Genomic DNA, 17955 nt, shown 5'->3' with positions numbered 1-17955 from the left:
ATCACACACGCAACTAAAATCTGAACCGTGGTTGATGCATCCGCCATCGCAAACGTTTTGCACCTTTTGACGGTTTTTTACACCATCGTTTGCGATTATTGCATCACACACACATTTCGTCAAAGGGTCTCTGATTGTAGTGTCGTGTTAGTAGCATCCTGCAGTAGTGCTGAGGCTTATAAGACGAAAAAAAACTTTTTGGAATGAGCTCTGTAAACCGAAAATGAGGAAATAATACAAGGCACATTTATGAAAAGGAATCAATGTCAAATGCATCATGGACACATTCTTAAATTATTTGATTAAAGAGTTTTTAGCTCTTGATATGTCCATTCACATATCATTCTAAACATTTTTCATTGGAAGAAAAAACAGGCGGGCACGCATATGTCAGCGAGCAGGAGAAGCGCTAAGACGGGTTTCAAGCATTGGGCTGGCCCAAGCACAGCCTCGCTTGCCCGCTCGACTGGCTGAACCGGAGTGGGACAGGTAGCATGTAGTACTTATGTGTGTGGAGGGTTGGTGAGAAGGTAGGAAGGAAGAAACGACAGGTGGTTGCAGTGTGTTGCATGTGTGCTCTACCTCCCGAGGAAGATGACTCTCTCCTCCCTTGTAGCTCAAGATTTTGAAATCAATGGCATAATCTGAACCCTAGCCTTCACAATCTGGTACCAGAGCCCCTAAATCCTGGAGTTCCCCACCCACTCCCGCCATACTCGCCTAGCAGTCCGTCGACGAGCAAAGGCCATGGACAAAATTCCGGCGAAAACTCGTGCGATCTATGAGCTCCTTCGCGCAGATTTCGACGCCATGATGTCTACTACGCAACCTTCTTCTTGTAGACGTTGTTGGGCCTCCAAGTGCAGAGGTTTGTAGGACAATAACAATTTTCCCTCAAGTGGATAATCTAATGTTTATCAATCTGTGGGAGGCGTAGGATGAAGATGGTCTCTCTCAAACAACCCTGCAACCAAATAAAAAAGAGTCTCTTGTGTCCGCAACACACCCAATACAATGGTAAATTGTATAGGTGCACTAGTTTGGCGAAGAGATGGTGATACAAGTGCAATTTGGATGGTAGATATAGGTTTTTGTAATCTGAAAATATAAAAACAGCAATGTAGCAAGTGGTAAAAGTGAGCGAAAACGGTATTGCAATGCTTCGAAACAAGGCCTAGTGTTCATACTTTCACTAGTGCAAGTTCTCTCAACAATGATAACATGATTAGATCATATAACAATCCCTCAACATGCAACAAAGAGTCACTCCAAAGTCACTAATAGAGGAGAACAAACGAAGAGATTATTGTAGGGTACGAAACCACCTCAAAGCTATTCTTTCTGATCGATCTATTGGGCTATTCCTATAAGTGTCACAAAAAACCCTAAAGTTTCTACTAAAATAACACCTTAAGATACATATCTACCAAAACCCTAATGTCACCTAGATACTCCAATGTCACCACAAGTATCCATGGGTTTGATTATATGATATGCATCACATAATCTATTCAAACCAACACAAAGAACTTCAAAGAGTGCCCTAAATTTTCTACCGGAGAGTCAAGACAATAACGTGTGCCAACCCCTATGCATAAGTTCACAAGGTCACAGAACCCGCAAGCTGGTCACCAAAACATACATCAAGTTGATCACTAAAACATACATCAAGTAGATCACGTGAATATCTCATTGTCAGCACAGATAAGCACATGCAAGACATACATCAAGTGTTCTCAAATCCTTAAAGACTCAATCCGATAAGATAACTTCAAAGGGAAAACTCAATCCATTACAAGAAGGTAGAGGGAGAGAAGCATCATAAGATCCAACTATAATAGAAAAGGTCGCGATACATCAAGATCGTGCCAAATCAAGAACACCAGAGAGAGAGAGAGAGAGATCAAACACATAGCTACTGGTACATACCCTCAGCCTCGAGGGTGAACTACTCCCTCCTTGTCATGGAGAGTGCCGGGATGATGAAGATGGCCACCGGTGATGGTTCCCCCCTCCGACAGGGTGCCGGAATAGGGTCCCGATTGGTTTTTGGTGGTACAGAGGCTTGCGGTGGCGAAACTCCCGATCTAGGTTATGTTCTGGAGGTTTGGGGATATATAAGAGGTGTTGGCGTCGAGAACAAGTCAGGGGAGTCCATGAGGGGCCCACAAGGTCAGAGGGCGCGCCCTCCACCCTTGTGGAGGCCTCGGGTCTCCTCTCGTGCATCTCCGGTACTCTGTGGGCTTCTTTTGGTCCAAAAACAATCGTCGTAAAGTTTCAGGTCAATTGGACTCCGTTTGATATTCCTTTCCTGCGAAACTCAAAAACAAGGAAAAAACAGAAACTGGCACTGGGCTCTAAGTTAATAGGTTAGTCCCAAAAATCATATAAAATAGCATATAAATGCATATAAAACATCCAAGATAGATAATATAATAGCATGGAACAATAAAAAAATTATAGATACATTGAAGACGTATCACGCCACCCTCGCCAAGTCCTCATCGGAGCGCAACGTGGAGATGATCACCGCCTTCACCAAGTTGGACAGCAAGTTAGACCAGCTATCAGGGTGCATTGATGATGTCAAGCTCGCCATCGGTGTCGACGTCAACGAGCTTCGTGGTGAGATTGGAGCTACTTCGTCTCTCCCACCGGCTCTGATGTCTTCGAGAGAGCCGCAGCCAGCGCCTCAACCAGCGCAGACTAACGGGGGTTCGAACGGGATGGTAGGATTTCGGCTAGATCTAGAGCAGACGAATTTCGGCCCGAGGTATGTTCCACCCCAGCCAGAGGTGTGCAGATGGAGGTAGTTCAGTCGAGGTAGTTGATTCCAGCCCCTGAAATTTTTCGTCCACTATTGCCTGATGTTCTGAATTTTGGTCCTCGTATGGAGTTACCGTGTTTTGATGGTTCTAATCCTAAGCTATGGCAATCACGTTGTGAAGACTACTTTAAGTTGTGGAGTATCCCATCAAATCAATGAATTTTGTTTGCTTCTACTCAATCTGAAGGCCCTACAACGCGTTGGCTTGAGTTTGTCCAACGTCGTGCCCCCAATGTCAATTTGTCTAAATTTTGCTCCCTGTTGTAGTCTCGTTTTGGACGGAACAACCACTAGAATTTGGTTCGTCAGATGTTTCACATACGCCTGACCAGTTCTGTTGAAGATTATGTTGATCGGTTCTTTGAGTTGTATGATCAGTTGACAACATATGAATCAAATCCTAGTGTTGTTCATTATGTTACAAGATTTATGGAAGGACTGGTGCCATCAGTTCGTTTACTGGTTGGGATTCAACAACCCACTGACCTGGATTCAGCATACGCGCTTGCACTTTTGTTTGAATAATTGGGTGACCCCTCCTTGCTCCATAATACTATTCCTGCTAGTACCAAGCGTTATGTTGCATCAATTTTCTCCCGAGGTGTCTAACACTAGTTCAGGTTTCAAAACATCTGACGATAGGGAGAGTAATGATGTGATTCAGACATCTGCTCCTGCTGATTATCGTTGGGCAGCTTTGCGTGCTTACAGGAAATCCAAGGGGCTTTGTTTTATCCGTGGTGAATGATGGGCTCAGGAGCATAAGTGCAAGCAGGAAGTGTAGCTTCTTGTAGTCCAATAGATGTTGGATTATGTTCGGAATATGCCATCTGACTTCAGTGATACTGAAGAAGAAGTAGTTGGTGAAGCTAATGCTATTTGTTTGTCAGCTGAGGCAATGGGAGATACATCAGCTCCATCAGTTACTATAATGAAATTAAAGGTTAAGATGCAGGGTCTGACTTTGGTTTTCTTAGTTGACTCTGGCAGTACTCATTCCTTTGTGGAATGTGCTGCTGCTTCTGAGCTTCAAGGAATTTCTCAAACCCCACTTCACATGGTTAAGGTGGCTAATTGAAGTTTAATTCCTTGTACACATCAATTGCAGAAAGGCTGTTGGAGTTATGATGAACATACTTTTATGACCAGTTTCAAAGTCTTTCCCCTAGGATCTTATGATGGCATTTTGGGGCTTGATTGGTTAGCTGCTCATAGTCCTATGTAGGTTGATTGGGCAGAACATTGACTATCTTTCCAGTTGGATGATACTATTGTCACCCTGTTGGGACAAGATGTCGCTCCTCAAATTTGTGTTGTAATAGATGTCTCTGCATGACTAGTATCTGAAGTTTCAGAGTAGCCTGACCTCCCTACTGAAATCAGAGAAATATTGAACCAGTTTGTTCCTATGTTTGAAGCTCCAAAAGGTCTTCCCCCAAGAAGGAAATATGACCATACTATTCCTCTCATACCTGGTGCACAACCAGTGTCTATTCGACCATACAGACTTGCCCCAGCTTTGAAGGATGAGATGGAGAAGCAAGTGACTGACATGTTGCAAACTGGTATCATCAGACATAGCAACGGTGCTCTTTCTTCTCCCAAGATTTCAGTTCAGAAGAAATATAAAACATGGAGACCAGTGTTTGATTACATGCATTCGAATGCAATTACTTGTTGGGAAATGTTGCATGAAAAACAAAAGAAATTATACGCACACACAGTGATCTATCCATGGAGATGTGATGTCTACTACGCAAATTTATTCTTGTGGACATGTGGTGGGCCTCCAAGCGCAGAGTTTTGTAGGACAGTAGCAATTTTCCCTCAAGTGGATGACCTAAGGTTTATCAATCCGTGGGAGGCATAGGATGAAGATGGTCTCTCTCTAACAACCCTGCAATCCAATAATAAAAAGTCTCTTGTGTCCCCAACACACCAAATACGATGGTAATTTGTATAGGTGCACTAGTTCAGCGAAGAGATGGTGATACAAGTGTAATATGGATAGTAGATATTGAGTTTTGTAATAAGAACAATAAAAAATAGCAAGGTAGCAATTGATAAAACGGAGCACAAACGGTATTGCAATGCCTGAAAATGAGGCCCAGGGTCCGTACTTTCGCTAGTGCAATCTCCCAACAATGCTAATATAAATGGATCATATAACCATCCCTCAACGTGCAATGAAGAATCACTCCAAAGTTCCTATCTAGCGAAGAACATAAGAAGAAATCGTTTGTAGGGTACAAAACCACCTCGAAGATATTCTTTCCGATCGATCTATCCAAGAGTTCGTACTAAAATAACCACTACAAGAAATATGTCAACTTATGACCTTCTGTCAGTGACCCTGAAAGAATTGGTCATAAATCTATGACCATTTTAGACCAATTGGTCAAAAGTTGTTCGGGGGGCTCCAAACCCTAAACCATTGCGACCATTTTGGTCAGAAAGGTCGTAATTTCCTTACACGAAATGGTGATAAAGCAGACAACACTAGTCCGCTGCCTTATTTCTAGCTGATCATGCCCAATATAGATGGTCATAACCTTGTAAACTGTGGTGGATTGGTATGACTTCGCGCCACCTCATCAATTTTGCCTATGTGTCATGTCCATGTGTCAACTTTTGCCCTAGGTTGTGAAGCAACATATATTTCTGTCATTCCAAAAATTCCCAAAAAAATCTCATAAATTCTTTGGGTCATATCTTCGTCAAATATGTAAAAGTCCTTCCTTGCCTAGTTCAAAAATAATTCAACAATATTCATTTTCCTATTCTGTTCACAACAGCACTTTATGAAGGAAGTGCTATTTATATATTATTGATTGCCCTAGGAATTCTTGGGCACTCTTTCCTATCCAAATCATTGCGCATGAAAAAATTCAGCTCCATTTGCCTAGCAAATCTTCCTCGGTAAATTTCCAAAGTTTTTGTCCACCTAGAAGCATTGTGAAGGAAGTACCTTTTTATATATCCAAATGACATGAAATTTATACAGTTCCTTCATATGCCCAAATTATCACCCTCCTCCAAATTGTAGCTCAGTCAAATCATCTATGTGAGCCCAGGTTCAATTTATATTTTATGGCCAGATTGGCACGTTGCAAAGCAAGTGTCATCTAGACTCCTCTTATTACCCTCAAACTCTTTGGGCACTCTTCCATACCCAAATCATTGCCACATGATAATATTCAGCTCCATTTTCCTAGTAAATCTTTCTCAGGAAATTTCCAAAGTTTCTACCTCGAGAGAAGCTTTGTGAAGTAAGTACTAGCTAGGCTTACCCAAATGATCTGAAAATCTACCAAGGCATGACCATACCTATGTAACTTACCTACACCAAATTTGAGCTCATTTCATTCATCCAATTTCTCTCATTAGTTTTCCCAAGTTTCTGTCCATAGAAGAGCATTGTGAAGAAAGTACCACTTTGGCATGTCCAAGTGGTATCAATTTTCTATGGTGCTTTCCAATGCCCAAATAACCATCCTCCACCAAATTTCAGCTAAATCCATTCATTATTTTGAGCCCAGCTTCAACATTCATATTTTTGTCCAGTGTGGTACTTTGCAAATCAAGTACCACCTAGGATCCTCCTTTTGATCTGAAAATTTGCGAAGACATTCTTCTTAGTAGATGATCATCCTCATCAAAAACCCACGCCCATTGTCCATGTACATTTCCCGTACTGCCAATCAAACACTTGGCTACTAATTCATCTTTGAGCATAGGTCGGTCTCATCGTAGGATTCTTCTGTTGTAATTTTCTTCCTAGCACCTACCTCGGGAGGGCCCAACCCACTAGACATGCCTAGGCCTCCCAGAACGCATGTCAACGCCAAGGTCACGCGGTGACCACGCACTAGGCATGCTAGTTCACGCGCTTTGGAGTTGGGGCCCTGGGCCACCATCCAAACATCGACGTATCGCCACCAAACCATGTATTTATGCTTAAATAGATACTTATGTAACTAAAAATGTTTTTTGGAAAAAATAAAGAGCAAACAATAAGGCAGCTGCAGTTCAAATTTGACCCGCTTCCTACTGAATTAGCGGGAATTTGTCTTTTTCACCAGAGGTGGATCAAAACTTTTGACACCCAACCATTTTGTCAATTGTGAATTAAATATGGCCTAGTATTTTATAAAATTAATTTGGTCCAATTCTGCAACAAATATATGGTAGGTCCTTCACAAAAAAAACTCATTTTGGGCACTCGGAAAATGGAAATGAATTTTCCGTGCAAAGAAAATGAAAACTCCCTTAGGCAACATTGTTTGGAATTCCAAGATGCACCCTTGTGCATAATATGCGATCATTTGAACAAACTATGCCGTGAATGTGGCCATAAGATTGTTCATTTGGCTTGAAAACCCTGAATCTTCACGCGTGATAGCACATTTCTGAGAACACTTTTTTAAAATAATTGTTGTATTACAAGTTTATTATTTTTCTTGGAAACTTGGTCACATATAATGACACAATGCGAAGGTTTCCCAATGTTTTGATTTTTTTTGAATTTTTTATGCCCGTTTCAAAATGCGGTCAAAACAGCGGGCATGACCGTTCCTAGCTAGTGGTTGAATCTTGCAAAACTTTTGATGTTTCTCTGATTAAATAGATACTTATGTACCTAGAAATTATTTTTGGAGAAAATAAAGAGCAAACTATGAGGCAGCTCCAGTTCAAATTTGACCCGCTTCCAACTGAATCGGCAGAAATTTGTCTTTTTCACGAGAGGTGGATAAAAGCTTTTGACACCCTACCATTTGGTCAATTGTGAATTAAATATGGTCTAGTATTTTAGAAAATTGTTTTGGTCCAATTTTGCACCAATTATTTGGTAGGTTCTTCACAAAAACCGCATTTTGGGCACTCGGAAAATGGAAAATGAATTTTCCGTGCAAAGAAAATGAAAACTCCCTTAGGCAACATTGTTTGGAATTCCAAGATGCACCCTAGTGCACAATATGAGATCATTTGAACAAACTATGCCATGAATGTGGCCATAAGATTGATCATTTGGCTTGAAAACCCTGAATCTTCACGCGTGATAGCTCATTTCTGAGAACACTTTTTTAAAATAATTGTCGTATTACAAGTTTATTATTTTTCCTGGAAACTTGCTCACATATAATGACACAATGCGAAGGTTTCCCATTTTTTGATTTTTTTTGAATTTTTATGCCCGTTTCAAAATAGGGTCAAAGCGGCGGGCATGACCGTTCCTAGCTAGTGGTTGAATCTTGGAATTTTTTTGGTGTTTCTCTGATTAAATAGATACTTATGTACCTAGAAATGATATTTCGAAAAAATAAAGAGCAAACTATGAGGCAGCTGCAGTTCAAATTTGACCTGCTTCCTACTAAATCGGCAGGAATTTGTCTTTTTCACCAGAGGTGGGTCAAAACTTTTGACACCCAACCATTTGGTCAATTGTGAATCAAATATGGCCTAGTATTTTAGAAAAATGATTTGGTCCAATTTTGCAACAAATATATGGTAGGTCCTTCACAAAAAGAACTCAATTCGGGTACTCGAAAAATGGAAAATGAATATTCCGTGCAAAGAAAATGAAAACTCCCTTAGGCAACATTGTTTGGAATTCCAAGATGCACCCTTGTGCACAATATGAGATCATTTGAACAAACTATGCCATGAATGTGGCCATAAGATTGATCATTTGGCTTGAAAACCCTGAATCTTCACACGTGATAGCTCATTTCTGAGAACACTTTTTTAAAATAATTGCCGTATTGCAAGTTTATTATTTTTCCTGGAAACTTGGTCACATATAATGGCACAATGGGAAGGTTTCCCAATTTTTTTATTTTTGTGAATTTTTTATGCCCGTTTCAAAATGCGATCAAAATGGCAGGCTTGACCGTTCCTAGCTAGTGGTTGAATCTTGCAAAACTTTTGATGTTTCTGTGATTAAATAGATACTTATGTACCTAGAAATGATTTTTGGAAAAAATACAGAGCAAACTATGAGGCAGCTCCAGTTCAAATTTGACCCGCTTCCACCTCAATCGGCAGAAATTTGTCTTTTTCACGAGAGGTGGATAAAAGCTTTTGACACCCTACCATTTGGTCAATTGTGAATTAAATATGATCTAGTTTTTAGAAAATTGTTTTGGTGCAATTTTTCAAGAATTATTTGGTAGGTTCTTCACAAAAAAACCGCATTTTGGGCATTTGAAAAATGGAAAATGATTTTTTCGTGCAAAGAAAATGAAAAATTCCTTAGTCAACATTGTTTGTCATTCAAGATACAAACTTGTGCACAATGTGAGACCATTTTTTTTAATTTTTCATGTGTAAAAGTAGAAGAAAAACAAAAGAAAATACACAAATCACATATACTCTATTCCCATTGGTGGAGTTGGTTTGACACGGATTGATGACATGGCGCCCATCCATCCATCCATCATCCCACATCCATCCATCCATTTATCTATAGAGAACAAAAAATAAAAAAATGAAAAGGGGAAACCCCACAGACCCACCCACCCCTGATCCCATCCCTCCCAAACCCTAACCCGCACCCGCACTCCTCCTTCCTCGGCTCCTCGCCGCCACCACCTCCTCCCCGTCCCGCAACAGCGCCCACCGTGTCACCTGCTGGCCGCCCTCGCAGGCGGCTGCATCCACGGCGATGACGGAGGCCGCGGTCGGTCGTCTCCTTATCCGCCTCTCGCCCTAATGCCAGACCCAATCCGCCGTCGTCCTCTTCTCCAGTCGCACCGGCGACCTCCAACCTCATCGCCGGCAGCCCCTCCCCTTTCCTCCTAGATCGACTCGAGCTGCTCATGTCGTGGCCAGATCTGGCAGGAACTCCCTCCCTCCCACCTCGCTTCGCATCCCGTTCCATCTTCGCCCGAGAGCCAAGAAGCTTCCGGGCTCCGTCCATTCCCCCACCTTTCCGCTAAAGATGAAGCTGCAGCGGCGAGCGATGGCTCTGACCCACCGGTTCCGGCTCCTCTTCCCTGCCACCGTCCTGGCCGGGCTCGCCTCCGCGTCGCCCTACCTATCTGTGTCTGGTGCGTGCTCCAGTGCTCCCAGTCCCAACTACTGCGCTGTACTAGTATTTTGCTTCTTGAAGCGGATTCTGATGGGTTCTTTCTCTTCTATTGGTGCTTGAGCAGACAGCATATTCCAGGCCAGCACCGGATCGACATCGACGGGGAGGAGGAGCTTGCTGCGTATTCCATGCCTTTTTTTAGTTTGAAGTGATGGTGTTGGATAGCACTCCTGTGTTACCTGACTTCGAAATAGGTAGACGGCAGCTTGGATTTGACGGTGCAGGGCACGCATTGAAGGTACTGAATTCACATGCTTGTTAACTGAATATAGCCTCTTGTTCTGCAACCTGCTTGACGAACTCACACTGTTAGGATTGACAGGGATGGTGTGGAGTTCCTGGGCTTAATAAAATAGATTTCAATGGTGAACTACCAAAGGAAATTACAGAGTATCGTTCAGTAGTACATCAGTAGGAAACTTGGACATCAGATAGCTATTAGGAGGAAACTTGGATTCTGTATGTCCAGATAGCTATCATGCAAATGTGCACCCTTATTTCAAGCATTTCCGGATGCAGGGAGTATTTTTTAGAGAGTATACTTCGCACCATGTTCAGGACTAAGTAGTTGTTTTGCTTGTTTCCATCTGATACGCATCTGTTTATTTTTGTCCATGCTTATCAGACTGCCCTATGAGCTTCGAGACTAAGAACTAAGTAGTTGTTTTGCTTGTTTTTGAGCTACTGCCACTTTGAGTTGTTGTAGATGATGAGTAGATGATCTGGTGTACATTTTGTGGTCTGGAAACAAAATTACTAAGCAAGGTGAAGCCCTGAGCTTGACTTCATCGCTGTGCTCTATGTATATTTATTTACTGCTATAACATGGATATATATTTAGCTTTAATGTTAGTTGTAGCGCTAACACATCCATATGTGAAAAAAGGGTTCAGACAGAACTATGCTTGCTAGTACTATCTCTCTAAAACATGCTTGCTGTGTTATTGCTAGCGGTCATATACTCACATGACAATGCATGTTTGCAGTTACTGAAACTTAACCTTGTTGGTTACCAGTGCAATGACAACAAACTTGGCGCATAATTGTCATATGCTACTCTTGCTTGTTAATTTGTGCTCAATGAACTATATGAGCTCTCTTTACTGCATCTTGTATGCCCATGCATTAGCATGATATAGTATGGCACATACACTAGCTACAAAATTTGTACCTTCGAAGTAGTACTACATGCAACCTCATGGAACCTTCATGCTCTGCCATTGACCTACCATAAATATATACTACTACAACAGCCTGTTACTATTACCAGTTTACTACATGCCATCTTTTTACTTTCAGTAGTGATTTTGATGCATAAATGTTGGTGAGAATAAGATGTTGTAGTCTAGATATATGATGCAAAGTATGTTGTATTTACACACTTGTATCGAACTGCAGCAACCACACGGGCAAGTTGAGGTAGGGGATAGAGAGGTTGAGCCACTCATGTGCTGATCATGTACAGCGGCGCTCTTTCCAGCGTCGACCCGACCAAACAAATGATGCAAGGCTTCGCTGTTGATGCTGCATGTCTTCATCAACTTAGTTGTTCCACACAGAGAGATATAAATCCTTCACTTGTTCACTTTGTAATTTGCAGATTACTTCTTCCATTAATCACCTAGTGCTCCTGTTAGTGAGATTCATCTAGTTTTTTTGGTTCCAGCGTCCGACTATGCTTTGTAATTTTGGTTTCATCCCCCACCACTCCAGCTAGCGTCTTCTTCACATCATATTATATTTGCACCTGCTGCTGCATCATGGATTGGATGGTCACCTACTAGCTAAGTAGCTTAGCTTGTTTTGCCATCGAATCAATACTGTTTTACTTTGCTTGTTTCTCATACTAGGTCTGTCAGTTACAGCATAAACAAACAAATTACTTAGCTCTCAACTCTGAATACTTAGCTAGCTGAACCTGTTCTTTCTTTCTTTCTTCAGAGTTATGACTTATATGGGTCAAGCTACTGTTTTGCTGTGCTCGAGGATACTATTGCTGCCTGTATACTGATACGTTTGTAGGCTATAGTGTGCTTGTATGCTTAAGCTGATCTGGCCCTCACCTCGTTCTTTCTCTCGCAGACCCGAAGGAGACCATATGCAAGGAACCTCCTTTTCAGTCGTGAGAGCATCCAGGGGTCGTGGGTGCGGCTAATGCATATGTTCATGGTCACGCTTGCCACTGCCCTCTCTTCAAGGGCATGTATCATTTTTTTAAATCTGCTATCTTTTCCCAAGTCTTTATTATCTTGCCTAGCCTTGTACTGATATGTATTGTTTGCTGCTAATTACCCAAGTTAGTGCGTGATGTTAAGGATAACCTGAGAACACATGCCTAAGTTTATAAGATATGACATGTGACAGTGCTGCTGCTGTTTGAATGCTTCTACTGCTAGCTGCTTGCTTGAATAGGTGTGCACTTGTGCTGGTGGTGGTGCTGCTTGTGCTGCTATTGCTCATTCTTGTGCTGCTAACAAAATTGAATATAATCATTCTTGTTGGATCATGCAGACATGTATGTGCTACTAATTCTTGTGCTGCTAACACATTCTTGTTCTTCTCATTCTTGTGATGCTTAAGCTGTTGATTGCCTAATTTTATTCATCATCTCCAGAATATATTCATTTGATTGCCTGCTACATCTCCACTTAAATACTCATAATGCAACTGTCTAGGTTTTGTTCAATTGGACTGACTATATATCTCTTGTTAAAATTGTGGTCTTGATCTTTTGTTTAAACCTGAGACATCATGCATAACTAGCTCTTCCTTTTCAGTCTAAACCTGAGACCTCTTTTGTTGTATATTCAGATCTGACTGATGGCCACACTGCTGCTTTGCTGTGCTTGATAAACCTGAGAATTCTTTTTATTGTAATATTGAAGTTGTTTGGTTCTAGCCTCAGCAGCAGTACACTCAAATTTTGGTGGCCTTTATGTTCATTCTTTTACAGGAGCTCCAGGCCTATTTTTTTGGAGTGTGAAGCTGTGAAGCCAAGTGTGAAAGATGTGAAGCCAAGTGTGAAGCAGTACTTAGCAAAGAGTTTTTGGTTCTGAAGTGTGAAGCCAAGTGTAAATTGTAATATTGTAAAAGTCTAATGTAGTGTTAATGAATTATATCTGTTCTGTCCTATTTGAAATAATTATTATGTATGTTGAAAATATGTGAAATGGAAACTTGACTAGTGGGACCCAGTTATGAATATAATCTGAGCAATTTTGAAATTTCTGACATGTGTGACTGATGTATGGCATTATGACTAGTGGGACCTGCGCCAAAATATAATTATTAAAAATAGAAAATAAATGATTGTAAGAAGGCCAAGGCCAAAAAATAAAGAAGCTGAAATCTTGGGCTTGGCCCATGTAGCCCACAAGAATTACCTTGGAAAAAAGCTTGAATTGTTGGGCTAGGCCCATGTAGAAAACCAAATCGGACCGGGCTGATTCTTGTGCCACATCAGCTTGCCACGCTGGATGCCTACGAGGTCTGGGGAGGTTGCTAGTGACCAAAAATTTGGTCGTGGAACCAACGACCTTTTACAGAAGGTCACTAATTTTAGTTTATGACCGCCAACTTTTGACCTTCTGGTTTTGGTCACAAAAAGGTCGCAAATGAAAAACTATGACCTTTCAAAGACCAATAGTGAGGGTCACAAGTTGACATATTTCTTGTAGTGAACACCAAATAATTTCAGATTCATAATACTCAATCCAACACAAAGAACCTCAAAGAGTGCCCCAAGATTTCTACCGGAGAAACAAAGACAAGAACGTGCATCCACCCCTATGCGTAGATTACCCCAATGTCACTTCGGGATCCGTGAGTTGAGTGCCAAAACATATATCAAGTGAATCAAAATAATACCCCATTCTCACCATAGGTATTCATATGCAGTACATATATCACGTGCTCTCAAATCCATAAAAGTATTCAATCCGAAAAAACGAAATCTCAAAGGGAAAACTCAATTCATCACAAGATAGAGAGGGGAAAACACCATATGATCCGACTATATTAACAAAGCCCGTGATACATCAAGATCGTGACATCTCAAGAACACGACAAAGAGAGATTAAACACATATCTACTGGTACAAACCCTCAGCCCCGAGGGTGGACTACTCCCTCCTCATCATGGTGGCCGCCGGAATGATGAAGATGGCCACTGGTGATGATTTCCCCCTCCGTCAGGGTGCCGGAACGGGGTCTAGATTGGTTTTTCGTGGCTACAGAGGCTTGCAGTGCCAGAACTTCTGATCTAGGCTTACCACCAATGGTTTTGGAATATTTGGCAATTTATAGGGTGAAAAGGCGGTGGGGAGGACACCGAGGTGGGCACAACCCACTTGGGCGCGCCTGGGCCCCCAGGCGCGCCCTGGTGGGTTGTGCTCTCTTTGGAGCTCCCATGCGTGCCCTGGTGGGTTGTGCTCTCTTTGGAGCTCCCCTCGGGTACTTCTTTGGCCCACCGGGTGTCTTCTGGTCTAGAAAAAATCTCCAAAAAGTTTTGCTGCATTTGGACTCTGTTTGGTATTGATTTTTTGTGATGTAAAAAAGCAAGCAAAAAATAGCAACTGGCACTGGGCACTATGTCAATAGGTTAGTCCCAAAAAATGATATAAAGTTGCTATAAAATGATTGTAAACATCTAAGAATGATAATATAACAGCATGAATACTTCATAAATTATAGATACATTGGTGACGTATCAACATCCCCAAGCTTAATTCCTACTCGTCCTCGAGTAGGTAATGATAAAAATAATAATTTATGAAGTGTGAATGCTAGCTGTCAGTGTCAAAACCGGCAGATCTCGGGTAGGGGGTCCCGAACTGTGCCTCTAAGGCGGATGGTAACAGGAGCCAGGGGGCACGATGTTTACCCAGGTTCGAGCCCTCTTGATGGAGGTAATACCCTATGTCCTGCTTGACTATTCTTGATGATATGAGTATTACAAGAGTTGATCTACCACGAGATCGTAGAGGCTAAACCCTAGAAGCTAGCCTATGGTATGATTGTATGTTGTCCTATGGACTAAACCCTCCGGTTTATATAGACACCGGAGGGGGCTAGGGTTACACAGAGTCGGTTACAAGGGAGGAGATCTACATATCCGTATTGCCTAGCTTGCCTTCCACGCCAAAGAGAAACCCATCCGGACACGGGACGAAGTCTTCAATCTTGTATCTTCGTAGTCCAACAGTCCAGCCAAAGGATATAATCTGGCTGTCTGGAGACCCCCTAATCCAAGACTCCCTCAGTAGCCCCTGAACCAGGCTTCAATGACGATGAGTCCGGCGCGCAGTATTGTCTTCGGCATTGCAAGGCGGGTTCTTCCTCCAAATACTCCATAGAAGTTTTTGAACACCAGAATAGTGTCCGACTCTGCAAAATAATTTCCACATACCACCGTAGAGAGAATAATATTTCCACAAATCTAATCCGCTGACGTTTTTAGATAGCACAACATTACGTCCTGGCCCGGATATTATTCGAACCGTTTTTCTCAACCAGCACCGCACATCACATGGGGCGGTTTTCTTGACACGTCCTGTCAAAGCACAGATCATGTTCCCCTTATTACAGGATTCTCATCAATACGGACGCGGTAACCCAACCGTGCCATTACTTACGGCGCTTGGGGAATAAGAGGTTTTACCAAGCGAGGGGGGCGCATCGCCTCTTCCACCCTTATAAAGGGACAATAATTCACCCTCTTCACCCATACCTTCTTCCCAACTCATTCCATTCTGCTCATGCTCCAACGCACGAGCATTCTCCTCCTCTACCCACAAGAGGTCTTCCAAAGATGTCTGGATCTGGAGCAGGAGGCAAATGGATGGCCTCTACTGTCCGAGAGAAGGATATCAAAAAGCTTCGGGAGGCCGGGTATCTGGCCAAGAAAATCGGCCATCGTCTCCCGACGGCGGGACAGATCGTCCCCACTACGGAACCCCACGAGAGGGTTGTATTCCTCCCTCACTGCGTCCGTGGGCTGGGATTTCCCCTTCACCCATTCATTCACGGTATCATGTGCTATTATGGGGTCGATGTTCATGATCTGTCCCCTAATTCCTTCCTCAACATCTCGACATTCATTGTCGTGTGCGAGGCTTTTCTCCACGTTTCGCCACACTTCGGTCTATGGCTGAAGGTCTTTAATGTGAAGCCCAAGGTGGTGGGCGGTGAGCACACTGAGTGTGGGGGCGTTATGGTGAGCAAGATGCCCAACGTCATATGGCCAACAGGAACCTTTAATGATTCTATCAAGGAGTGGCAACAACAGTGGTTTTACATCACTGAGCCGAGCGGCAAGGAGCGGGCCGCTTCTCCCGAGTTTCGATCTGGCGCCCCTCTTCGGCTTACGTCCTGGGTCAAGAAAGGACTGGATTGGTCCTTGTCCGATGAACTGTCGGTGCTCCAGACGCGCGTTAAGGATGGGGGATAAGAACATTGAACTCGTCGATGTAGTCCACGTGATGTTCGTCCGCCGGATACTGCCTTGTCAACACCGGACTCATAATCTATGGGAGTTTGATCCGGCCAGGCACCAAACCTTGCGAAGGCTCTTCGGCTCATCGCACGAGGATATTTGGAAGGTCCTTTTTAAGTCCAGCAAATCATGGCCGGACTCCACCAAAGACCGCGGGTACCAACTATCCTGCCCTGCAAGTTTAGTGAGTTTATCAAACTTTTCCATCCGCATGACCCAATGGACGCGCTTGACGCGTGTTTATTCAACTTTCCTAGAGCTGGACGAAGAAGGCGGAGCGGATCCATTATCCGGCCCTGTTGCCCGAAGACCCGGCCATCCCACTTCTAATGAAGATGCTGGTCCCGACGCCCTACAAGGTGCCGAAGAAGACGGCCGAGAAGGGGGCTAAAAAGACCCGGGGCGCCCTTCGTCGTTGCGGCACTTTGGGCACAATACCCGAAGGCTCTGAAGCCCATTCCTCCTTTGAAGAGGACAAAAAGGAGGAGGGGGATGAATCCCCTGCAGAGGGAAGAAGGAAGAGGACGGCCTCCCCATCCTTGGAGGCTGAACTACCCAAAAGAGGAAAGATTCCTCATCAAGAGGAGTCTCCTGCCGCCGCCGACAGCGGCACGGCATGGGATCCCAGGGCCCAGCCCCTGGTGAACTCGTGAGTATCCGAATACGTTTAAGCGTCCGGACTCATCGTGGCTTATATTTTAACCTAAGTCGTATATTTCTTGTAGTCCGGCGAGGTCCCGTACCGAACAATCCTCATCAGAGGACTTGCTAAGCTCAAACGCTGTGGAGAGCGGGACGCCCCCGAAGGATCCTTCCTCCAAACAGGTGCCAAACATCGAGGCCTTGTCCCGACAGGACCCCGGCCAAGGAGAAAAGGAAAAAACCGTGAAGGTGGCGCCTGGAGGTCGAACCGCAAGGGCCGGAGACATGGGGAAAAAATCCCACTGGCGACCTCTGTCCATCCAGAAGTGTCGGATGCTTTGCTGGTGGCGCTACGAGATGCCTCCATTGTTGATGAACACCGTGCCCTGATGGGCGCGGTGATTAAGAAAATCCAGTCGATCGAGAATGGACTGAACGAAGCCTGTATCAGCCTTATAAAAGGCTTTGACGTATGTTATATGAGTTATCGAAGAGTGCCATAGTATAGATAGTAGCCCCTGATACACTGTTCGGTGAAAGAAAGAACCAGACAGGGGATCGAATTCATGATCTCAGGAAGACTTGCTAAATGACATTGATTTCTCTCCTGTTTCGAGCAGATACTTGTAGCGGCTGCTGCCTCTCATACTGCGGAGATCGCCGGACTGAATCAAAGTCTGGAGCAGGCCAGAGAAGAAATTGGCCAATTGCGAATGCAGTTGAGGGATAAGCAAGGTATGCACCAGTATTATGTGTATTTATTGCGAGATAAATCTTCGGTATGAAGTGAGCCGCATAATTTGTGCTAGGAGTTATGACCGAAGTCGAGACCCTTAAAAGGGCCGTTGTCGAGGCCGAGAAAAAGGTGGCCACGGAGTCGACTCTTCGTGAGAAACACGAGGCC

Source organism: Triticum aestivum, chromosome 3A (genome assembly GCF_018294505.1).
Source record: "Triticum aestivum cultivar Chinese Spring chromosome 3A, IWGSC CS RefSeq v2.1, whole genome shotgun sequence".
Classification (NCBI taxonomy): domain Eukaryota; kingdom Viridiplantae; phylum Streptophyta; class Magnoliopsida; order Poales; family Poaceae; genus Triticum; species Triticum aestivum.
Note: the sequence above shows the minus strand (reverse complement) of the source record.